This window comes from Cynocephalus volans, chromosome 11 (genome assembly GCF_027409185.1).
Source record: "Cynocephalus volans isolate mCynVol1 chromosome 11, mCynVol1.pri, whole genome shotgun sequence".
In the NCBI taxonomy this organism is placed as follows: domain Eukaryota; kingdom Metazoa; phylum Chordata; class Mammalia; order Dermoptera; family Cynocephalidae; genus Cynocephalus; species Cynocephalus volans.
In genome coordinates this window covers 116,702,648-116,728,695 of record NC_084470.1, presented here as the reverse complement: position 1 = coordinate 116,728,695, position 26,048 = coordinate 116,702,648, and the positions used below count along the sequence as shown (strand labels likewise).

General features: G+C 39.4%; 1 pseudogene; it reads left to right on the top strand.

The window, feature by feature from the left end:
- Positions 1-8,064: 8,064 nt before the first annotated feature.
- Positions 8,065-8,448, top strand: LOC134390230 (fatty acid-binding protein 5-like; annotated as a pseudogene).
- The last annotated feature ends 17,600 nt before the right edge of the window (positions 8,449-26,048 follow it).

The following is a 26,048-nucleotide window of genomic DNA, read 5'->3' as shown; positions in this document are numbered from 1 at the left end:
AGAAGACAATCTCCATGTCTGGGAATGGAGGCCTGCTCCATAGGGACACAAACTCAGCACCGAGAGAAGTAAGAAACCACCCCCAGCCTGCCTCTGCCTCCTGCAGAGGAAAAAATAACCCTGTAAACCTGTTCATTCCCAGCCTGCCCTCCTGAGAGCTTCACCTTTCTAACAAGCTACACTAGACAAGGAGATTCCATTCCGCTCCAAATGAATGATCATTATAATAGGTATCTAGGCTGCCCATCAAAAGTCCCAGGACTGGGGTAGCAGTAAAGTGGAGGAGGTAAGAGAGAGGACAGGGGAGAAATTTACATACAGAGATACACATGGACACTCATTAAGAGAACAGGCCTTCGCTTCAAAAAGACATGAACTCGGCACAGGTCTCCTGCTTGTTAAGTATGTACCGTGTGTGCTTATTTGATGATGAAAATCAGAGGATGGCTATTTGAATGGACATGAATTTTAATAAGCATTTGAGGCAGAAGAAACAGAAACCCTCCACTCTCCCCTCTTTCACCAGGCACTTTCTTGACCGTCATTACCACAGAGGAAAGAACGCTAGCATGCTAATCATCCGGTGCAGAACACTCTCTCCTCCTCAGTCTTTGTGGCTGTTCATTAACCCTGTGGCTCCTTAGCCAGCAGAGCACAGCTGTCCCAGGGAAATTTCCATATCCCTTAAGAAAAGCAGGATGTCCGTTAACAGTCAGGGATCCTGACTAGAGAAAAAAGTGGGAGAAAACTCCCTTAGGAATGAAAGACGCTTAGCATTTAGCACTTACATTACACTATTTAAAAATTTGCAAAATTTCACATTTACTTTGCACTTGTATAAAATTAAGTATAATATAGTCATTTATTACTCATTTTTTATCCTGACAGAGAAACAAAAGAATTGTCCCAGTATTGTAAGTTCTAATCTCCACGTCCAGTCCGAAATAAAAACTAAACCAAATACCCTTGGACTATTTATCTCTCATTGGTATTTAAGCGTACATGATACCACAAAAACATTCTGGTGACTATAAGAGGTCATAAAATCTATCCCCTCACCCTTAACAAAACCACTTAAAACTGTCCTGGTAATGACAATAGCATAATTTTAAAATACTTACATAGAAGTTTGGCTTGAAAATGGCAGAGTTCCTTTGGGAAACCCCAGATTCTCTAGCGGCTATCTTTTCCCAACCTCCACACTAATTCATTGGGTTTTTTTCTCTGTGCACAAGTCCTAAGTTTGTAAGGTCATTGACCCTAAGTTAGTCCAAGCTCATTAAGCCTAACCTTAAAGGCTCTCAAACCTTTTGGCAAAAACCTTGTAACAGATTTTTTTTCCTACGCCATCTCTAATGGGCCATTAAAATCAGTAAGGCTCTTCTATTTTATTTCATACTAAATTGTGCATTTTAGAGTGAAAAGAAGGAAAATACTTTCATTGCCTAGTAGTGGAATATCTAATATTTTTTAATGTCAAGAAATAAATATTGTCATCAGCAAGAGCTGTGATGTCTCTACAATCTACATGTCAGAGTGTTGGAGAAAATGTCACTAACCCTGCTCTCAACCAAAGCACTGGGGAGAGAAGAGGATCAAGGATGTTGTAGAAAGCCCTTCCGTCTCTGAATCCTAAAGCAAGTGAGCACAGCAATCTCAGAAGCATTTGCAAATGACTGTCTACAGACATGCCTGTTAACCACAGATTTCATATTTGAGGTTTGCCTTACGAGGATCAAGACTTAATCACTGAGATTTTACCATGCAGCCTTTAACATGCTATAATGTTTTGACTAAACCTCAAATTAATATATAATAAAGTGGGAAATAGCATAGGGATCGCCACAAAAAAAAAAAAAAATGAGTTGCGTCCCACTCTGAAAAACTTATTAACCTCTGTATGCATTTTTGCTAGAAAGGTGCTTTTTTTCTATTTAAAAAGTTTAATTAAATTGTTCTCTCCTAACTTCCTTTCCTCTTGAGCAGTCCTGCAGGCCCCACCCGTGGGGCCCCAGCAGTGGGTAGGGTAGAATATCGAGGAGCTGGGGCCTGGCTGGAAAAGGGCTCAGCCATTTCCTCCCCATTATCGCCCTGCTCAGCTGCTCGGGCTCTGACAGCCTAACAAGGTGCTAATGGGCCATACGTTCTAGCCCAGTTCACAGCAGGTTGTTTCAAATGGGTTGAGGAGGTTGATTTGCATGCGAAATCTTCTCCCTCTCACTTGTTGTTTTGTTTGGCCCCTTGATTTCTACTCCCCAGACGCCCTGGCAGGTTGACTTAGAATGGAAGAAAATCGCATCAGTTCAGAATTTGAATTGCCTGAGTTTGGATTCTAAATGTGCCCCATTATTTCATCAACTTGGGAGTGGGGGGGAGGAGTGAAGGGAAAGAAAAGAGAGCAAAGAGATTTTAAAATGAAAGGGAGAGATGATGACAGATGGATGCAAATGTTCCTTTTAAGTGGAGAGGAGCAGCTGATGTCGGGGCATGAAATTAAATTAGTACATCTGTGGCTGGATGTGTGTCCTTCGGCCTCACACTTTCTACCCCAGAGGAGTTCGGTTACCTCGTGATTAACCGGCTTCCTATCACTAGGCCATGAATACGTCCCTGCACCCAAGATGAAGGCTGAAGGCCCTCTTCACAAAACGGGGCTGCTAATGGGAAAAACCTCTCTCACCCGGGCAGGCCTTTAACCTCTTGGTATCCTATCATCCCTGCAGGGAGGGGTTGGCTTTAGCTCTTAAAGTCAAAGAGAGGTGGTAGGGAAATGAAAAAGAAGTCAGCATGTTTTTCAAGGAGACAGTTTACGAGTGGCCTGCAGATGCTGGCAAGTGAACGATCTGCTTCTGAAAACCCCATCTGCCGCATGCTCGAAGTGCTCAGGATTCGTAAATGTTTACAGCCTTTTCCACGGAGTAATAGGATGGGGCTGCTTCTTCAGGAGCAGGCTCCAGGGGTGCTCCCCATAAATAACCAACCACGAGATTCCACCTCCCTTTTGAAAGCTGCACACTCCTCCAGCTTCAAGGCCACTGCCAGGAAGGTTTACGGCCCAGCTCAGCTCCCAGGTCTCTGTTTTTCTCCCCTGCAGCTTGCATCTCTGCCCATTCTCTCTTTCACCCAAAAGCTGACGTTCTAGGCCAGGTGTTCCCCACCCATTAAGGCCGAAGTCACAGGTCTAATTGCCATCGTCTTGCTTTGCAAATGCCAAGTGAACTGGGGGAGCACCATTCCACAGAACCAGTTACATGAAATGAAAAAAAAAAAGTGTTGAAAGTAAAAGTTAATTCCCGGATACTGGATATACGAATTGCCCTTGCCCGCTGGCCATGGCAGAATTCTAAGGTTGGTATTCCCTCAAATGTCTCAGATAGTTTGTGGATGGGATCACTGTTGTGGACTGAATGTTTATGTCACCCTAAATTTCATATGTTGAAATCCTAACCACTAATGTGATGGTGTTAGGAGGTGAGGACTTTGGGAAGTGATTAGATCAAGAGGGTGGAGGCCCTATGAATGGGATTAGTGCCACTACAAAAGGGACCCCAGAGAGCTCTCTCACCCTTTTTCTGCCACATGATGATACAATGATAAGTCTGCAACCCCGAAGCAGGCCCTCACTAAAAGCTGACTTTGCTGGCACCCTGATTTCAGACTTCCAGCCTCCAGAAGTGTGAGAAATAACTGTTGTTTGTAATTCACCTAGGCTATGGGACTTGATTATAGCAGCCTGAACTGACTAAGACAATCACAAATAGAGTTGTGGGGTTTTTTGTTTTTGTTTTTTGAGACATTATCCGTTGTCAACTTGAATCCTTAAAAAAAAAAAAAGAAAGAAAGAAAAACAATTAACTTAAAAGTATTATCTTAATAATCATATTGATAATGCCTTATCTAGGTAAAAGAGCCACTGAAGTCTCTAAGCCTCTTTTAATCCATGATACTGTTCCACGGACTTAAAAAATAAAGCCCAAAACATCCACTATTCTAATGTTCCTCTCTCAGCCAACAAAAGCAAAATGAGACAAAAGGCATGTCCGTCTTGACAGACCCCAGCAAGTTACAAAGAAAACCTTCTCCAAGTGGCGCCTGCCCATCTGGGTGTGTAAACTTGGGAGGAGGCCTCCGTGTGGCTATTTGCATCATCTGTTTAAGGTTAGCACATGCTCTGCGGTCTTCCTTCAGGCAATTTTCAAGTTGTCTTCTCACATTTCTTACACTAGAAATGCACTCATCACAAAGATGAGGAAGGCGTAACGTCAGGGGAGGGAACAAAAAGAGACAGTCAGTCCTCCGCGAATCCGCTGGCGTGAGGCGCCCTTCCTGGGTAGTCCTTCACCTTACATTTGCTTCATGCTATTCTTTACAGCCCCAGCAAATTCCCCACAGCATTTCACTGACAAGATCATCAGCACAATGCTTGGTTTCCCCTTCAGAGGTGATTAGCTGGCCAGGCCGTACTTAACTCCCACTGCTATGCCTTTCCCAGTCAACTCCTTCATTCCAAGAAGCACTTCTGATGTGGTTCTTGGAACTGTCTCCAATGTGCTAGGACTGAGCTGCCTCAAGCAAAATGCATTGCCCATCCGTGCCAGGAAGATGTTTGCATTGTTTTTCATCAATCTCTCTCTCTCCAAAGGAATTGGATAAGAAAGTGTGTCTTATTCCATTATTGCCATGGTCCCATAACAAGGTTCCTTGTGGTGGATCTCACTAAGGGAAAATCAAGTCTGAGTTTAAAAATCTAAATAGCATAGCTTCAGTAGCCAGACTAGACAGATAAGATGCTATGAGTATGTGTATTTCAGGTTCTTTCTCACCTCTCCCTGTAGAGCACACCTTTTGCTCTAGCAAAAAGTGATGTGTGATGATGAGTTTCAGGTGCCAGCTTGACTGGGTTAGGGGATATCCACATAGCTGGAACAGCATTATTTCTGGGCATGTCTGTAAGGGTGTTTCTGGAAGAGACTGGCATTTGAATCAGTGGACTGAGCAAGGAATATTTGCCCTTATCCAATATAGAGGGGAAGAGAGGCATACCATCCAATTGGTTGGTGGCTGGATAGAACAAAAAGGCACAGGAAGGCAAATTTGCTCTTTTTTCTGGAGCTGGGACACCCTTCTTCTCCTGCCCTTGGACATCAGAACTCCAGGTTCTCCAGCCCTTCAACTCTGGACTTGCTCCAGCAGCCCTCCAGGTTCTCAAGCCTTTGGCCTCGGACTGAGAATTACACCATTGTCTTCCCTGGTTCTGAGACCTTCAGACATGGACTGAGCTACACTACCAGCTTCCCTGATTTCAGCCTCCATATTCACGTTAGCCAATTCCCATAATAAAGCCCCTCATACATATAGAATACACATGCCCTATTGGTTCTGTTTCTCCAGGAAACCCTGACTAATATACCCAGTTTCTAGCACTGTCCCCAAAGACTCTATAAGCAACTCCCACCTTTTTTGCTGTCTCTGCCTTCTAAGACTACTTTTTCTTTTTTCTCTCCTATCAAAATTAGAATTTCCTTTACTCAATGTTCATTTATCTTAATTATGGTAAAGTAATTCACATAACAACAGTTTATCTCATTGTACCACCTGATGTGACTAAGGAATTAGAATTCAAAAGAATGATGACCATGACAGAATTTGGGGCCTCTGTGGCCCACTATTGAGGTTTTTTTTAGAAGTAGCAACTAAGTTGCTTCATCTCTTCACAATACATGATGAAACACCTACATCCCAGTCAACAGGGTTTCCATAACTATTTCCTGATTTCATTTTAATCGGAGATTAACCCTCCCACTCTGATTTTTATCTCAAGTTGAACTGTAGATATAGATACCAAGATTTATTTGAAAGTGAAATAACTCTGGAGCAATCATCTGGCAACATTTTAGATGACTGCTTCTCAAAATTTACTATGACAGGAATCACCTGGGAATCTTGCTAAAATGCAGATTTTTATTGCTAGGTCTAGGGAGGAGCCTGAGATCCTGCTCTGAGTTGATACCTATGCTCCTGATATATGGTCTACACCTTGAATAGAAAGGTTCTAGAAGGTGAGGGGAAAACTTGGAATGAGAGAAAGGGATGATGGGATCATTTCTGGTTAATCCTGGGGGAAAATGGAGATAGGAGATGGCATTAAATGCAACATAAAATATGGTGGAGTATTCAGAACCTCTGAGGAAGTGCCTGTTCCACTAATTCCATCTTTCTTCTTTCATCTTTCATTCAATCTATATTTCTAGTTTGTTTATCTATTCGACAAATATTCACCACACTCCCGTGTTCCATAGGCAGTGCTAGTTGTTGAGGTAGAATGTGGTCAAGATTGGCATTATTCTCACACAAAACTGAGAGAATATACACAAAAACCTAACAACCAGATACGTATAAAACAGCTATCAGATCAAGTATCCTCAAAGAAAAACCCTTGATTTCTGAATTCAGTTACTGTTTTTCACCTCACAAATCAATCCAAATGATTACAAGCTGGAATTTCATCATTAGTGCTTAGGGAAGACCTAGTATGTTACTACATTTTCTTCTTCAGAGCCTTACCTCACATCCTCCCATATATGGCTCAGAACTATAGACAATGTCCTCTAAAGACGTGGAATTTATTTTAGAACCCATTCACACAGAAATAGATTAATTCATCTGAAATCATTTGTTGCATGTCTACTAGCACCACACCGCACTCAGTACAGAGGCCCAGAGATGAAAATACATAGTCACTGTATTCAAAGAGCTCAGGTGGAGGCATTTTAATTTGAACACAATCTGGCAGTAAAGCCAGGGTAAATCTAACAGCTTCAGTGACTCTAAAGAAAGTGTCAGATTCAACTGAACTTATAGTCCATTGTTTGGGGAGATCACAGAGTGTCTCAGGGATGATATACCATGACCGAATAAGGTTTATCCTATAAATACAAAGTTAGCTCAACATACAAAAATCAATCAGTGTGAGACACTATATAAATAGAATAAAGAAAAAATCCCACAAAATCATCACAATAAATGCAGACAAAGAATTTGACAAAATTTAACACCCTTTCTTGGTAAAAACACTCAGCAAACTTAAAATAGAAGGAAATTTCTTCAACCTGATAACAGGCATCTAAGAAAAACTCGCAAGTAATATTATACTTAATGGTAAAAGACTTAATGCTCTCTCTCTAGTATCAGGAACAAGACAGAGATGTCTACTTTTACTATTTCTATTCAGTGTTGTACTGGAGATTCTAGCCAGAGAAATTAGGCAATAAAAAGCAATAAAAGTTATCCCATTTGGAAAGGAAGAAATAAATGTATCTCTTATGTATGGAAAATATTAAGGAATACACACACACACACGTATGCACGCACACACATACACACACACAAGCTGTTATTACTTATAAACAACTTTGGCAAGGTTACAGGGCACAAGATAAATACACAAAAATCAATTGTACAATTTATACACTTACAGAGAACAATCCAAAAATGAAATTAAGAAAAAAATTTCATTTACAATAACATCAAAAAGAATAAAATTCTTGGGAATAAATTAACAAAATAAGTGCAAGATTTATGCACTAAAAATTACAAAACATAATGGAAAGACAGCCCATGTTCATGGACTTGAGACTTAATATTGTTTACACAGCATTCCCCAAATTGATCTACACATTCAATGCAATCCCTGCCAAACTTCCAGTTGGCATTTTTTACAGAAATTGACAAACTGATCCTAAAATTTGCAAGAGGTTCAGAAGTGGCAAAACAATCTTGAAAAAGAAAAACAAAGTCAGAGGTCTCCCACTTTCTCATTTCAAAATTACAAACAAAACTATAAAGCAAAACAAAGCTCCAATAATCAAGACAGTGTGGTGCTGACATAGGGAAAGAAATGCAGGAAGAGCACCTTCCGTTGGCCACCCAGTACTCACCCAGAGCTGTCCAGCACCAGGTGCCTTTATAAAGCAGCTGCAGGCACCCAGAGGCCAAACCACATGCTCACCACACTGTACACTGCTGTGCTCGCTCTGCATGCCCCTCCCCACAATTGCACCCGTCATGGCCACTGTCCAGCAGCTGGAAGGAAGATAGTGCCTGGTGGACAGCAAAGGCTTTGATGAGGACATGAAGGAACTAGGAGTAGGTTTGGCTCTGCAAAAAATCAGTGCAGTGGCCTGTCATCTATTAGGATGGCAAAAAAACCTCACCATAAAAACTGAGATCACTTTGAAAACAACAGAAATTTCTTGTGTCCTGGGAAAGAAGTTTGAAGAAACTATTGCTGATGGCAGAAAAGCTCAGACTGTCTGCAACTGTACAGACTGTGCATTGGTTCAACATTAGGAGTGGGATGGGAAGGAAAGCACGGTACCTAGAAAATTGAAAGACAGGATATTAGTGGTGGACAGGGTCATGAACAATGTCACCTGTACTCTCTGGTGAACAAAAATTCCATCATCACTTTGGACAGGAATTCGTTGTGAGAATGAACAAGCTTAGTTCAATGAGTAAATCTCCCTCTTGTTCTTTTTTTCATTACTGTGTTCAATTATCTTTATCACAAACATTTTAAATGTAACTATTTCAAAGTGTTGGTTTAATTAGGATCGTCCTTTTGGTTAGTAAATAAATGTCTTTGTGCTTAAAAAAAAAAGAAAAGAAAAGAAAAGAAAAAAGAAGGAAAAAAGAAATGTAGATCAATGGAATAAAACTCAGAGTTCAGAAATAAAACTTTAAATGTATGGTAAACTGATTCTTTACAAGGGTGTCAAGACAATTCAATGGGAAAAGAATAGTCTTTTCAACAAACGGAGTGAGACAACTGTATATCCACAAGAAAAAGAATGAAGTTAGACCCCTACCTCATAACATATACAAAAGTTAACTCAAAATGGATTAAAGACCTACATGTAAAAGCTAAAATTACAAAACTCTTAAGTGAAAACATAGGCATAAACCTTTATGACTTTGGATTAGGCAATGGTTTCTTCAATGTGACACCAAAATACAAGCAACAAAATGTGAAAAAACAGATAAATTGGACTTCATTAAAATTAAAACTTTTGTGCTTCAAAGGACGCTATCAAGAAAGTGAAAAGACAACCCACAGAATGAGAGAAAATATTTGAAAATCATATATCTGATGAGGAACTTGTATCCAGAATATATAAAGAACTCAACAATAAAAGGTAAATGATCCGACTTAAAAGTGGGCAAAGGATCTGAATAGATGTTTCTCCAAAGAAATACCCAAAGGGACAATAAGCACTAAAACTTTACTCAACATCATTAGCCATTAGAAAAATAAAATCAACCCGACCATGAGATGCCACATCACTCCCACTAGGATGACAACAACAGCAACAACAACAACAACAAGAGGAAGAGGAAGAGGGAGAACAGGAAGAGGAAGAAGAAGAAGAGGAAGAGGAGGAAGAGGAAGAGGAGGAGGAGGAGGAGGAAGGGGGAGAAGAAGAAGAAGCAGAAGAAGAAGAAGAAGAAGAAGAAGAAGAAGAAGAAGAAGAAGAAGAAGAAGAAGAAGAAGAAGAAGAAGAAGAAGAAGAAGAAGAAGAAGAAGAAGGAGAAGAAACAAACATTGGCAAGGATGTGAAGAAATCAGAACCCTCATATATTATTGGCGAAAGTGTAAAATGGTGTAATCACTTTGGAAAACAGTTTGGTGGTTCCTGATTTAAACACAGAGTTATCACATGATTCAGTGTATATCCAAGAGAATTGAAAACATATGTCTATCAAAAAATGTGTACACAAATGTTCACAGTAACAAAAAAGTGAAAACAACCCAAATGTTCAACAACTTATAAATGGATGAACTAATGTGGTAAATTCCTACAATGGAATATTAATTAGCCATAAAAGGGAAAGAAATACTGATACGATGTTACACTTTCCTCTGTGTAACTGAGACGGAAAAAAGAGAAAGAAAGAATTGACTCAAAGTACCATCAATGAGGCCTGGAGGGACCGCCACCTGTCACGGGAGCAGCAGCCCCTGAAGGGACTGTCACCCATCAGGGGAGCAGCCCCGATTTCAAATCAGCCTTTCTTTTTATTGACAAGACAAGGAAGTTTCACAAGAAAAATCAGTTGATTCAATCATCAAAGAAGGACATAAAAACAGGCAGTGTAAAACTTGTAACAGCAGTAAATTAATAATGGGACATTTCAGAATGTAATTTGTAAAAATCTAGGTTAATTCACCAACAAACAGCTTGTCCTTAGTAAATGTTTTCTTTTCCACATACTTCCTACCGCAATTTCCTTAGCATATTTAAACAGCATTCAAGCAGTTTCCTTAACATATTTTAAGAACAAGGGTTAAATAGTCAATAGTCATTCGAGCCAGAATCAAACCAGCAACCTAAAACAGTCAAAGTACTCAATCCCATCCCTAAACAGTGATTAGAATTGATTAGATGGCTTTTGCCAAACTTATCTGTGGACTTTTGTCCCCTTACTCAAGAGCCTTTGGCTCATTCATGCATTACCTAAAAATCCTATTCTAAGATCAGAGGAGAATCAAGATTTCTAACCCACTACAATACAAGACACAACATGAATAAACTTTTATGTGGTAAAGAATTTAATTTCACCCAAAGAGCGATCTGACATTTGCCCATGGCTCCAGGGAGGTAATTTCTAGGCTCTTAAAATGTCCTGCCTGATAAAATTGTCTTTATTTGTCTGGGGGCCTTGGGCCAGTCAGACCCTGACAATGCAGTTAAGGGTGGGGGCTTTGGAACATCTGGTATCAGTCAACAGTCAGAGAGGCTAGAGACTGAAGTCAGCCACGTGAGCAGCCAACCAGGTTATGTATGGAGCTCCGATAAAGACCTGGAGACCAAGGCTCTGGTGAGCTCCCCTGCTTGGCAATACTCCATGGGTACTCACATATTGACACCAAGAGAGCAATGTTGTTCATGACTCACAGGAAGAAGACAACTAGAAGTTCCACGTTTGGTACTTTCCTGGACTCTGTCCTATGTACCTCTTCCCTCGGCTAATGCTGATCTGTATCCATTAGCTGTAATAAACCATAACCATGAGCATATCAACTTTCAGCAAGTTTTGCAAGTTCCAGTAAATTATCAACCTTGGTTGGTCTTGGAGACCCCCAAACTTGTAATTGACATCAGAAGTGAGAGTGGTCTTGTAAACCGTATCCTCTAACTTCTCTACTTTGAAAACATTAGCTAAGCAGAAGAAGCCAGATACAAAAGGCCACATATTGCAATATACCACTTTTATGAGATGTCCAGAATAGGCAAATCATAGAAACAAAAAGGAGATTAGTGATTGCCAGGGGCTAGGGAAAGGGTGAATGGGAAATGATTGCTAATAGATAAGAGTTCCTTTCTGGAGTGATGAAAATATTCTGGAATTAGAGTGGTGATGGTTGCTCAACATTGTTAATATACTAAAACCCACTGAATTGTACACTTTTAAAAAATGAATTTTATGGTATGTAAATTATATCTTCTAAAAGAAATATAGCTCAGTATTGGCACTCATTAGATTTCCCTTGATCAGGCCCAGAAATAAAGAAGAAAAGGGGGATCAACTGGAGCTGAAAATTCAGTTGTCCCAGATGCACTCATGAGCAGAAAGCCTCACTGGGGGAGCGGAGTAACTCTCAGCACCCGTCTGTGTGACTTCTCATGTGAGGTTTCAGTGGGTGAGAGGTCACAGGAGCAGACATACAAACAGAAGGCAGCAGCCTGGGCTTTGCTCCCCATTTTACCCATACTCTTTGGATGAGCAGTAAAATTCAGTGTCAGTTTCTCCATAAAAATCCCTTGTTTAAAAAAACACACCTTTTCTGCTTTTGTTTCTCATTAAAATGTCACCTTTGAGTCATTTAGAAAGGGTCAGGTTGAATGTTGGCTCTAAAATCTTTGACAGCTACTGTAATTGCCTAGAAGTCCAATAACAATGATGGCTCTCACAAGTTTAATTTCAACATTCCTGTCAAGCCATTAATATGTAACCAGAAATCAAAGGACATTAGAGACGAGGAGAAAACCAATCTCATCTACCTCTAGACTGTCACCTCTTCCCTGAGCTGGGACCAGTTCCCCTTGTAAGTTGCTGTTCCCTGGTACAGGGGCATGAGCTCTGGGATCTGAACCCTACTTCTGCCACTAACTAATCACATGGTCTCAAGCAAGTTATTAAACATTTTTGTTATTCTTAAAAATAGAGATAGTGTCACCTCTCCTGCTCTGCCCCAAGGCCATCCTGACAAGACTCTTCTATAGATAATTACCGTAGAGGGAGGCACGGCAAGGACAGACAGGTGCTCCACAGACACTCTGAAAAGGCAGTCATTGAGCTTAGGGTTGGTTCAGGAAAGCTTCCTGCACAGAAACAGACATGTGGACTAAAATAAAATAGACTAAAACAAAATGTTTTACCAGCTGAAGGTGGTCACTTTTAGGGAATATAAGAAAACGCATCTTCAAAACATGCTTAAAGGTGTGTATTTGGTTGTGCACGTTAAAAAAAATTTTTTTAAGGTGTTCTAATTGCTTGTGTCTCAGCCATCATGGTGGCAATTTCACCTCTTTTATGGTCATTTAATCACATTTAATTCCTTCTTTCAACCTTACAACAAACATTCCGGAGGGAATTATGCTTTCCATTCCACAGATGAGAATAACTAGCTTAAGCTTCACTTGACTGGTCAGTGGCAGAGACGGATTTTGACCCATAGTTTTGCAACTATCATACCCATATTCTATCTACCAGAACAGTGGCTCCCATATACAATAATAATCAAAATTGCCTCAAGTGTTGTGAGGATCAATGAGTATAGTACCCTCTGCTACATCTCGCTGTCTCTTCCATCCTTAAGGGACTTTTTAAATTTTCATTTAAAAAGTCAGAGTGTTGCATCTTGCATGCTTTCCCTGGCTATTCCTTTTCTAGAGAATTCTCTTTCCCAAGCCCAGGAGGCAGTGTAGTAGAGTGGACAAGCACGTGCATTTGGAGCCAGTATCTGAGCTGGAATCGTTGTTGGCTCTATGATTTTAAACAAGCTACTTAACTTTGCTGTACCTTTGATTACTCAACCATGCAGTGGGAATAATGTCTCCTTCAAAGGACTGTTACACAGATTAATCAAGCTCATGATGTAACCTACAAAGGGCGAGGCGCATGGCAAGGGTGCAGTGAGTTCTACCTTATGTGATTCTATCTCATCCCTTTTCAGAGGGTAAAGAAAACCAGTGAAAGGAGCCAGAATTCAAATCCGTGTAAACACTGTCTCTGAGAAGGATCCCTGTCAGTGGCCGCTCTTCCCATGGGACTTCCATGTAGCCCTTGAATGTTGCCTTTACAAATCCAGATGTTTCTCCTGAATTTGTTTCTCAAATCAACTTACAAATGGCAAAACAATGCTCATGCTAATTAAAATTAGAAATCAGATGCTCATGAAAATTTAATTCAATCACTAATACTCACTTCCTATGGGCTAGTCATTGAGAGGTAAAGAAAGATAAGCAGGACACAGTCCTCACCCTTGAGGACCTCACACTTCATTGGAGAGGGTTAGATAAGGTCATAAATGACTGGAATACAAGGAGCTGAAGGAGAAGCCTCCACATAAGAGAAGAGAAGTGCTCCGAGATCCAGGGAGGGAAAAGCCACCTCCACTTCGATGAAGACTTTATCAAGGAGGAGAATTCACATGACTTTGAAATATGGGCAGGATTTCAACAAGCGAAGAGAGCAGAGCAAGAGGAGATGTCGAGAGAACCTTCCAGATGAGGAAACAGTATCAACCAAGACATGCAGGTGGAGGAGCGAGGTCTTGACAGGAGAACATCAAGGAGTCCACATTAATGACACTAAAGCATGTATTTAAGTAGTGGGAGAAAGAGCAGGAGGGGTGGGCTGTGGCCACATTGTGGAAGCTTTAAATGCTAGGGGTAGCGGAGGGGTGGAAGTTAATTTAAACGTAAGGAACCGATGAAGCATTTTGAACAGGGGGATGACAGGACTGGAGTTTTGATCAGTGTCCATTAATCATGTAGTAAATAATACTACTCACCTCTTGACAGGTGATGAGGATTAGTGAGTCCAGATCCGTAAAGCATCTAACTAAATGTGGTAGGGGCAAAATTAATTCTAACTCTCTTTTCGATAGACTCAGAAAATCTGCTGTTTCAGAATCTAGGTGTCTGTAACCTCCAAAAATGGGCCTCAAGTCTCGTGAAGACCCTGCTGGCCGTGAACTTCTTCGTGCTTCCCAGAATCCAGCTAGAGAAGGGGTCAGCCTGTGCACTGGTCTAGAAAATCCGCAGGAGGAGGCCACGGGACAAGACTGTATGACCTCGAGCTATTTACTTGAGCCTGAGAAACTTAGAATTCCACAGCTTAAACCCAGCCAGCCTGGCACTTCCTACTAAAAGCCGCCTCAGGAGAGCCAGCCCTCTCTCTCATCTCTTTTAATATTTCTCTTTAGAGGTTCATTTTGACCGACCAGCCAATTTCACTTGGCATTCAGGAAGCATGCCTCCCCCCTCACCACCTCCACCACACTGAGCCTGAAGGATGATTTGGGGTTTTGTAGCCTTTTATTTTTTCCCCCCCTCTCTCCTTCTCCTACTGCTAGGAGGCTTTTCTTTCTGATAAGAACCTTCTAGTAGCTTCATCAGAGCCATTGTTAAGAGAAGACGAGTCTTCTCACAATGGATACCTGATGACTTCCCCTTTCTGTAGTCAAATCAGTCCTTAGAGAAGGTCTCATTATTGCTCTTGCTCCATTACTCTGAATGTGCCTGCTCAGGGCTCTCACTCAGCCCCCGCAGGGGAGGGAAAAAATCCTGTTTCTTGTTATTCACTTTTTAAAAAATATGGCTGTGAAAATTCTCTCATTCTCCACTAACAAGATTTGAAGGAGACAGAACTTCTGCACTCCTTACACTCACATATTCTTGTAAAGTCCCTTGCAGACCCAGAGGTTAACTGCACTTTCTGAGGTTCCTCCTCTCTTGTCCAACTCAGGGTGTTTCATCTCCCCAGAAATCAAAATGCCCTGACCTCTGCTTCCACAAGCATTTCACAGTGTATGAAAATCTAAAAACCATCCTTTCTTTCCTTGACTCACCCATTTAATTTTCCTTATCTTTTGTTCTCATACCTATAGTCTAGCTTCCTCCCATCAGCTTACTCAAAAATTCATGAATTAAGTGTCCATTGTGGTTAAGACACTGTGACAGGGACAGTGGGGGATGAATTACCTCTCAGCCTTCTCTGTCTCTCATCCCCATACATCAGAGATCAGAGGCAGGCACTTTCACTGTGAAAGGCCAAATCCTTCACAAGGCCTGTGGGTCTTTCACCCAGTAGCAACCCCACCTGATTTGCTTGTGACGTCCTGGCAGAGAAAATATTCAATTTAAAGCTACTCATTAGGGAATATTTTAATCTGAATTTCTTAACCAAACTCCCTGCAAATTTCAAAACTAAACCCCAACGAATTAGTTTCTTATTCAATCTTTGGCTGCCTCTTGGAAAAGAGGAAATAAGGTAAACTATTTCAAGGCAAACTGAAAAGTGAACATATAGATACTCTCCTGTAAGGGAAAAAACAATGTATTGACCAGAAAAAAAGGAATGGTGCAGATCTCCACTAATGGGTGAGCAAAATAGAGAAAACAATTTACTGTTGTAACTGATTCATTTGCTGAAGGAATAGTAAATACTGAAGATTTCTCTGATATTGACGTCTAAAGCAGAGGATCTGAAGGACAATTAGACAACTTTAAACACAGAGTTAAAGGCAGTGTTTTTGGTAAATGAACATGGAAAGCCAACATGGTCTTAACAGTAGGGCAACATCCCTCTTCTTATGTCCCTTCATCCCTGTCAACCTGGAGAAGTGAGCAGATCCAGCTCCCAACTGCCCCAACCAGGAAAAGAAGCGCTGCATGTTCTTGACTTTCCAAGGTCCCCTCTGTAGGAGGTGCTTTGCCAAGTTGATGTCTCCCTTCTATCTGTTGTTTTATACTGAAAAGTGTCTTTTACTTGCTTCCTTCCTTATTCTTGGCTACCTTTCAGTGAGTTGGTCTTGGTCACTGAGTAAGTGACACTTTGCTTTGGCCCCATTAAAAACTAATATATAAATGTTAAGAGAAGAACTAAGAGCAGGGATTTTCCTTTAACCAAGTGGGCCATTTCCCAGGAGGTTCACATAGATTCACTAGATACAGTCATGTACCATATAACGATGTTCCAGTCGATGACAGACTGCACATACAACAATGGTCCCATAAGATCATAATGGAGCTGAAAAATTCCTCTTGTTTACGGACTTTGTAACTGTTGTAACATCATAGCACAACACATTGCTCATGTGTTTGTGGTGATACTGGTGTAAATAAACCTACTGCAAAATATATTAACGAAGAATGCCTAGCTTACCCATGCAGTGACACTTCCCAAGTAGTTCGGACCTTTAAGATAAACAGCCAAGCATTTGACATAGAAGCGCTTACCCAAAATGAAAGGATTGGTGTCTATTTGAATTCTTACGTTTTTAAATGATTCCCACCCATAGCAAAATGATAGTTAATAACAGCTAACACTCACGGAGTGCTTGCTAAGTGTCAGGCATAATCCCTACCTGTAATTTAATTTTCATGATTTTGTGGAAGTGGTATTTTTCTGGTCCCCATTTAACAGATGAGGAAAGTGTGACACAGAGAGACTTAGTAACATAATTAGAGGGCCCATGCTCCAGTTGTTCCCTTTCATAACACGCTTCTGCTCAATGACAAAAATTGCCTATTGATGCATTTCTCAGAATGCATCCCCATTGTTAAGCATTGCCTGACCGTATAAGTAAAGCAGGAGCAAGCCTCCCTGACACCCCTAATCTCCTAGCCCCATTAGGGAGAAAAGGGCAGCATCCCTGGTCCAGCGTGATGGCTTTCACAGCTCCAAACAGTCTGAGGACCATGCTGAGAGTGGAGACAAACAGATGTTCTCATGGTAGCCTGTGAATTCTGAAAAAGTGCTGAGCCCTGTTTTGGTTAGTTCTGCTGGCCAGTCCCAGCATGGCAGGTATGCTAGGACACCCCAGAGAGAAGTGGCTGTCTACAAGTAAGTGTGGCCCTTAGGAGATGTGACCAGGTATCCACATGCTGGAAATTCATGCCAAGTGTGGACTAATTCTTCCCAATTATGTCCCTGAAGCCAGCCACATCTTTCCAAATCAAAAGTGTCAAGTTACTTACAAGGGAGCCCCCATCAGACCAACAGCAGACTTCTCAACAGAAACTCTACAAGCCAGAAGAAAATGGGGTGATATATTAAAAATAATAAAAGAAAAAGAAATGCCAGCATAGAATACTACACCTGGCAAGGCTAGCCTTCAGAAATGTGGAATAAATAGTGTATTTTCCAGACAAGTAAAAACTGCAAGAGTTCCCCACCACATGACCATCCCTAAAAGAAATCAAGGAAGTCCTACATCTTGAATCCAAAAAATGATAATCACTCTCATGAATACACAATAAAAAAAACTCACTGGTAGAACAAAAATGAAAGCGAAAAAGAGACAGAAACTAAATCTTACCTTGAAAAAACAAAAGCATTGAAGACAAACAATAAACAGGGAAGAAAGAAACAAAAGATATTTAAAACATCCAAACAAAACCTGATAAAATGCCAGGAGTAAGACAATACCATTCAATAACAACCCTAAATGTAAATGTATTAAACTCCCCACTCAAAAGACACAGAGTGACCAACTGGATTAAAAAGCTAGACCCAAGTATATGCTGTCTTTAAGAGACTCACCTCACCTTTGAAGACACACACAGATTAATAGTGAAGGGATGGAAAAAGATATACCACACAAATGGAAACCAAAAATGAGCAGGAGTAGCTATTTTTATATCGGACAAAATTGACTTTAAACTAAAAACCATAAAGAGACAAAGGCCACTATATATAGTCTTGGTAGTTTGTGTGTGTCCCAAATGATATAAGGATCTATCCAGCAAGAACACATATATATCATAAATTGATATATCATAAATATATATGCACCCAACACTGGAGCACCCAAATATATAAAGCAAACACTATTAGACCTAAAGAAAGAGATAGACCCCAATAAAACAATACTAGAGGAACTGAACACCCATCTCTCAGCACTGTACAGATCATGTAGGCAACAAATCAACAGAGAAACACAGGATTTAAACTACACTTTTCACCAACTGGACCAGGAAGATATCTCTGGAACATTTCATCCAGCAACTACAGAATATATATTCTTCTCATCAGCACACAGAATATTCTCCAGGATAGACCATATATTAGGTCACAAATCAAGTCTCAACAAATTTTTAAAAATTGAAATCATTTCAAGTATCTTTTCAGACCACAAAGGATTAAAACTAGAAGTCAATAAGAAGCAAAACTCAGGAAACTATACAAATACATGGAAATTAAACAACTTGCTCCTGAACAACTTATGGGTCCAAAAGAAATTAAACAGGAAATCAAAAAGTTTCTTGAAACTAATAAAACTAATATTATACCAAAACCTGTGGGATACTGCAAAAGCAGTACTAAGAGGGATGTTTATTGCAATAAACGTTTACATCAGAAGAATAGAAAGATTTCATATAAAAAAACTAATGCTACACCTCAAAGAACTAGAAAAACAAGAACAATATAATCCCAAAATTAGTAGATGGAAAGAAATAATCAAGATCAAAGCAGACCTAAATGAAATAGAGACCCCCCAAAACGATACAAAAGATCAATAAAACAAAAAGGAAAATATCTTAACACAATAAAAACCATGTATGACAAACCTACTACCAATATCATCCTGCATACAGAGAAGCTGAAAGCTTTTCCCTTAAAAATGGGAATGAGACAAGGATGCCCACTCTCACCACTCCTATTTAACATAGTATTGGAAGTATTAGCCAGAACAATCAGGCAAGAAAAAAAATAAAGTATATCCAGATTGGAAAAGGTGAAGTCAAACTGTCCCTGTTTGCAGATGACATGATCCTACATGTAAAAAAAAAACCTAAAGACTACTGAAAAACTCTGAAAGCTGATAAATGATTTCAGTAAAGTTGCAGGATACATAATCAACATGCAAAAATCAGCAGCTTTTTCATACTCAAATAATGAATAAACAGAAAAAGAAAGCAAGAAAGCAAGTCCATTTACAATAGTCACCAAAAAAAATGAAAAACCTAGGAATCAATTTAACCAAGGAGGTGAAAAATCTCTAGAATGAGAACTACAAATCACTGCTGAAAGAAATTAGAGAGGAAACAAAAAGGTGGAAAGACATTCCATGCTCTTGGATTGGAAGAATTAACATTGTGAAAACATCCACTCTACCCAAAGCAATCTACAGATTCACCACAATCCCCATCAAAATTCCAGTGACATTCTTCACAGAAACAGAGAAAACAATCTTAACGTTCATATCAAACAACAAAAGATCCCAAATAGCCAAGGCAATCCTGAGCAAAACAAAAATAAAGCTGGAGGCATTATACTACCTGACTTCAAGTTACCAAATTATACCACAAAGCTATAGTAACCCAAACAGCATGGTACTTGCATAAAAAACAGACACACAGACCAAAGGAACAGAATAGAGAAGCCAAAAATCAATCAATACACTTACAGCCAGATGATCTTCAACAAAGGCATGAAGAGCATACAGTGGGGAAAGGACTGCCTTTTCAATAAATGGTGCTGGGAAAATTGTATATTCTTGTGTAGAAGAATGAAACTAGACCCATACCTCCCACCATATATCAAATCAATTCAAAATGGATTAAAGACTTAAATATAAGACCTGAAACTATAAAATTCCTAAAAGAAAACACAGAGGAAACACTTCAGGATGTAGGACTGGGCATGGCCTTTGTGAATAAGACCTTGAAAGTACAGGCAACAAAAGTAAAAATAAACAAATGGGAGTATAGCAAATTAAAATTTTCTGCATAGCAAAGGAAACAATCAACGGAGTGAAAAGACAACCTACAGAATGGGAGAAAATATTTGCAAAGTATACATCCAACAAGGGATTAATATCCAGAATATACATGGAGCTCAAACAACTTGACAGTAAAAGAAACAACTAATCTGATTTTAAAATAGGCAAAGAAGCTGGATAGATACAAATGGCCAATAGACACATGAAAAAATGCTCAACATCACTAAGCATCAGGGAAATACAAATTAAAACCACATTGAAGTATCATCTCCCCCCAGTTAGACTGGCTGCTATCAAAAAGACAGAGGTGAAGATGCAGAGAAAGGGGAATCCTTTTACTCTGTTGTTGGGACAGTAAATTAGTGAAGCCACTATGGAAAACAGTATGGAGGTTTCTCAAACAACTACAGATAGAATTACTATATGATCCAGCAATCCCACTACTGGGTATATACCTAAAGGATTGGAAGTCATCATGTTGAAGGGATACCTGCACTCCCATGTTTATCACAGCCCTATTTACAATAGCTAAAAGTTGGAACCAAACTAAATGTCCATTGTTGGACAACTGGATAAGAAAAATGCAGCATATTTACGCAATGGAATACTACTCTGCCATACAAAGGAATGAAATTCCACCATTTGCAGTAACATGGATGAACCTAGAGCAAATTATGTTATGTAAAGTAAGCCAGGTACAGAAAGATACAACAATCACAACAATTCCTTGAACTCCAAGAAAGAAAGAACAGAACTGAGGCCACCAGAGGTGAGAAAGGGGGAAGGGAAAAGGGGTGAGGGAGAAATTGGTAAAGGGCCACAAAGAAAGTTTACATTGTGCAATGATAAAATTAAAAAATTTAAAAAGAAGCAGGAAAAGGATAACCTATCACGAGAAAAATTTTTAGCCAGTTACTGCTCTCCTCCAGCCAGACAACATGGAAAAACACTGGCACCATGCCTACCCAGGCCAGCAAAGGTTGAGTGAGGCGCCTGGACTTCCAGCCTTGAGAAGCTGTGATGGGGCACCCCAACACACCCCCAGGAAGCAGAGAAGGCCAAGTAGGGAGCTGGGACTTTCATCTTCACTGGCTGGTAATGAGCCCCAGCCACTGTGATGACAGTAGGCTCCATGTGGCAACCTACTTCCATCTCCATCTGTTGGTTTTTTATGGATGCAATGTCCATTCAAATTTGAGAATATTAATTATGCCTATTACAAAGTTTTCTTTGTTCCTCTATTATCCCCATTTTCTTAATGTTAATCTTTTTTGTTCGTTGAGTTTGGCACCTCTCATGGACTAGTTTCCCTTAAATTCATGGTGATTCTTCATCATTTGCTCTTTATTGTATTTGAGAATTTTCTTCATCCAGATGATAGTTCTGGTGACTCTAACCTGTCTCTGGTAATTGTAGAAGCAGAACAATAAACAAAATTTGGCTTACTATTTGAGTCTAGGGAATCCTTTCCACAGATCGTGAGGTGATGTGAAAAAGACGAGTGCAGTGTTGGTACTGACAGTTGGAACAGATGCCAGCCAATATGTCAGTCTTGCTGGGGGGCATCCTTGCCGAAAGTCAGCTTTCTCCATTTCTCTCTTGGAAATCGTGAATTGCCTGGACTGCTCCCTCTTCGGGAAGCTACACTTTCATGTCTATCTTTGGGCAAATGCTAGAGTGAATTTTTTCTTATTTTATTATTTCTTAGTGGTGTGTATGTGTGTAAGGGTTCATGTGTTTGTTTCTTTGGATCCTCCTCTCCTGTTCTTGTAGAATCAGAAACTATTTCAGCAATTGCTTCTACTTAGAGTCCTATTTCTAAACCTACAGGTGTAAGTAAAGATGACTGCCTGAAATTAAACTCTCAGCTTATGAAATCTGATTGACTGCATTCTGCCCAAAATAATATATGAAATCTCTATTTCATTTTACTCGAAAATTATATATAACATGGAAGCTTGTACTGAAGATTTAACATTGTTCCCAATTCCAAAAAGGAACCACTAGCACCTCAAGAGCGACTTCCCTGCCCCACAAATTCAAGGAGAAACAGAAGAGTGGAAGAGGCCCTTGCCAAAACATACATCAGGGAAGAAAGCACATTCAGTATTCTAGAGAGCCACATTTAAATATAGTCTGATGATGCCTTTAAAAATAGATGTCACTATCATGATGAAATGAGGAAAAGTATACAGGACCTGAAAGAGGAAATGTACAAGGAAATCAATGTCTTGAAAAAAAATGTAGCAGAACTTGCTGAACTGAAGAAGTTATTCAGTGAAATAAAAAACACAATGGAGAGTTTAACCAGCAGGCTTGTCGAAGTTGAAGAGAGAACCTCTGAACTTGAAGATGGGCTGTTTGAAATAACACAAGCAGACAAAAAAGAAAGAAAAAAGAATCAAAGACATTGAAGAAAATCTCAGAGAGATATCAGACAACCTTAAGTGCACATATATCCGAGTCATGGGTATTCCAGAAGGGGAGGAAAATGGAGATTGCATTGAAAACATATTCAACAAAATAGTGACAGAAAACTTCCCAGGTACAGGAAAAATCACAGATCTTCAGATCCAGGAAGCTCAACGATCTCCAAACGTATTCAACCCAAAAAGGCCTTCTCCAAGACATGTTATACTCAAATTGGCAAAACTCAGAGACAAAGAGAGAATCTTAAAAGCTGCAAGAGAGAAGCATCAAATCACCTATAAGGGAGCCCCAATCAGGCTAAAATCAGACTTTTCATCACAAACCCTAAAAGCTAGAAAGGAATGGGATGATATATTCAAAATACTAAAAGACAAAGATTGCCAGCCAAGAATACTTTACCCTGCAAGGCTATCCTTCCGAAGTGAAGGGCAAATAGTATATGTCTCAGACAAACAAAAACTGCGGGAGTTCACTACCACACGACCAACCTTACAAGAAATCCTCAAGGGAGTACTGGGTTTAGTTCCTGAAAAACGACTACCACTGCCATAAAAACCCAAGAAAAATCAAAACCCACTAGTATAATAAAAATGGCATTCATGAAGAGAAAACAAACAAACAAAAACGCTATCTACAACCTAAGGAACCAAAAAACACAGAAACCAAACAGTAAATCAGAAAGCAAGGAACAAAAGACACCTAAGACAACCAAACAACCAATAAAATGCTAGGAATAAACCAACACCTTTCAATAACAACTCTTAATGTAAAAGGCTTAAATTCCCCAATCAAAAGACACAGACTGGCTGACTGGATCAAAAAGGAGGACCCAACTATATGCTGCCTACAAGACACCCACCTCACCCATAAAGATTCACATAGACTAAGAGTGAAAGGATGGAAAAAGATTTACCATGCAAACAGAAAAGAAAAACGAGCTGGAGTAGCTATTCTTATATCTTACAAAATAGACTTTAAACTAAAAACCATAAAAAGAGACAATGAGAGACACTACTTAATGATAAAAGGACTGATCCATCAAGAAGACATAACAATCATAAATATTTATGCACCCAATGTTGGAGCAGCCAGATTTATAAAACAAACTCTATGAGACCTAAAGAAGGAAATAGATGCTAATACCATAATAGCAGGGGACCTGAACACTTCACTGTCAATATTAGACAGATCATCTAGGCAAAGAATCAGCAGAGAAACACAAGATCTAAACAAGACTCTAGACCAATTGGAATTGGCAGATATCTACAGAACATTCCATCCAACAACCTCAGAATATTCATTCTTCTCATCAGCACATGGATCATTCTCCAGGATAGATCACATATTAGGTCACAAATCAAGTCTCAATAAATTCAAAAAAACTGGAATTATCCCATGTATTTTCTCAGACCACAATGCATTAAAACTAGAAATTAATAACAAATGAAACTCTGGAAACTATACAAACACATGGAAATTAAACAGCATTCTACTTAATGACATATGGGTCCAAGAAGAAATCAAGCAGGAAATCAAAAAATTTATTGAAACTAATGAAAACAATGATACATCATACCAAAACCTGTGGGATACTGCAAAAGCAGTATTAAGGGGGAAATTTATTGCATTAAATGCTCACCTCAGAAGAATGGAAAGATGGCAAGTGAATAACCTAACACTTCATCTTAAAGAACTAGAAAAACAAGAACATTCCAAACCTAAAGTTAGCAGACAGAAAGAAATCATTAAGATCAGAGCAGAACTGAATGAAATGGAAACCGAAAAAACAATTCAAAAGATCAATGAATCAAAAAGTTGGTTTTTTGAAAAGATAAATAAAATTGACAAACCATTAGCATGGCTAACAAAAAAAAGAGGAGAGAAGACTCAAATAACAAAAATTAGAAATGAAAAAGGCGATATTACAACTGATTCATCTGAAATACAAGGAATCATTTGAGACTACTATAAACAACTATACGCCAATAAATTTGAAAATCTGGAGGAAATGGATAAATTTCTGGACACACACAAGCTCTCAAAACTGAACCATGAAGACGTAGAAAATTTGAACAGACCAATAACAATAAAGGAGATTGAAGCTGTTTTCAGAAGGCTCCCAACAAAGAAAAGCCCAGGACCAGATGGATTCACAGCAGAATTTTACCAAACATTCAAAGAGGAATTGACACCGATTCTTTACAAACTACTTCAAAAGATTGAAACAGACGCAAATCTCCCAAACTCATTCTATGAAGCAAACATCATCCTGATACCAAAACCAGGTAAAGATATAACCAAAAAAGAAACCTACAGGCTGATATCCTTGATGAATATAGATGCAAAAATCCTCACTAAAATACTAGCAAACAGAATACAGCAACACATATGTAAAATTATTCACCACAATCAAGTGGGATTCATCCCAGGGATGCAAGGTTGGTTCAACATACGCAAATCAATAAATGTGATACACCATATTAATAAACTCAAACACAAGGACCATATGATCATCTCTATAGATGCTGAAAAAGCATTTGATAAAGTTCAGCACTCATTCATGACAAAGACCCTCTATAACTTAGGTATAGAGGGAAAGTATCTCAACATAATTAAAGCCATATATGCCAAACCCACTGCCAATATCATCCTGAATGGGCAAAAGCTGCAAGCTTTTCCTTTAAGAACAGGAACTAGACAAGGATGCCCACTCTCATCACTCCTATTCAACATAGTGTTGGAAGTACTAGACAGAGCAATCAGAGAAGAGAAGGAAATAAAGGGCATCCAGATTGGAAAAGATGAAGTCAAACTGTCCCTGTTTGCAGATGACATGATCCTATATATCGAACAGCCTAAAACCTCTACAAAAAAACTGTTGGAATTGATAAATGATTTCAGCACAGTAGCAGGATACAAAATCAACACACAAAAATCAGTAGCATTTCTTTTCTCCAATAGTGAATATGCAGAACGAGAAATCAAGAAAGCCTGCCCATTTACAATAGCCACCAAAAAAATAAAATACTTAGGAATTGAGTTAACCAAGGAGGTGAAAAATCTCTATAATGAGAACTACAAACCACTGCTGAGAGAAATTAGATAGGATACAAGAAGATGGAAAGATATCCCATGCTCTTGGATTGGAAGAATCAACATAGTGAAAATGTCCATACTACCCAAAGTGATATACAAATTCAATGCAATCCCCATCAAAATTCCAAAGACATTTTTCTCAGAAATGGAAAGAACTATCCAGACATTTATATGGAATAATAAAAGACCACTCATAGCCAAAGCAACGCTGAGCAAAAAAAATAAAGCTGGAGGCATAACACTACCTGACTTTAAGCTATACTACAAAGCTATAATAACCAAAACAGTATGGTACTGGCATAAAAACAGACACACTGACCAATGGAATAGAATAGAGAATCCAGAAATCAACCCACACACTTACTGCCATCTGATCTTTGACAAAGGCACCAAACCTATTCACTGGGGAAGGGACTGCCTCTTCAGCAAATGGTGCTGGGAGAACTGGATATCCATATGCAGGAGAATGAAACTAGATCCATACCTCTCACCATATACTAAAATCAAC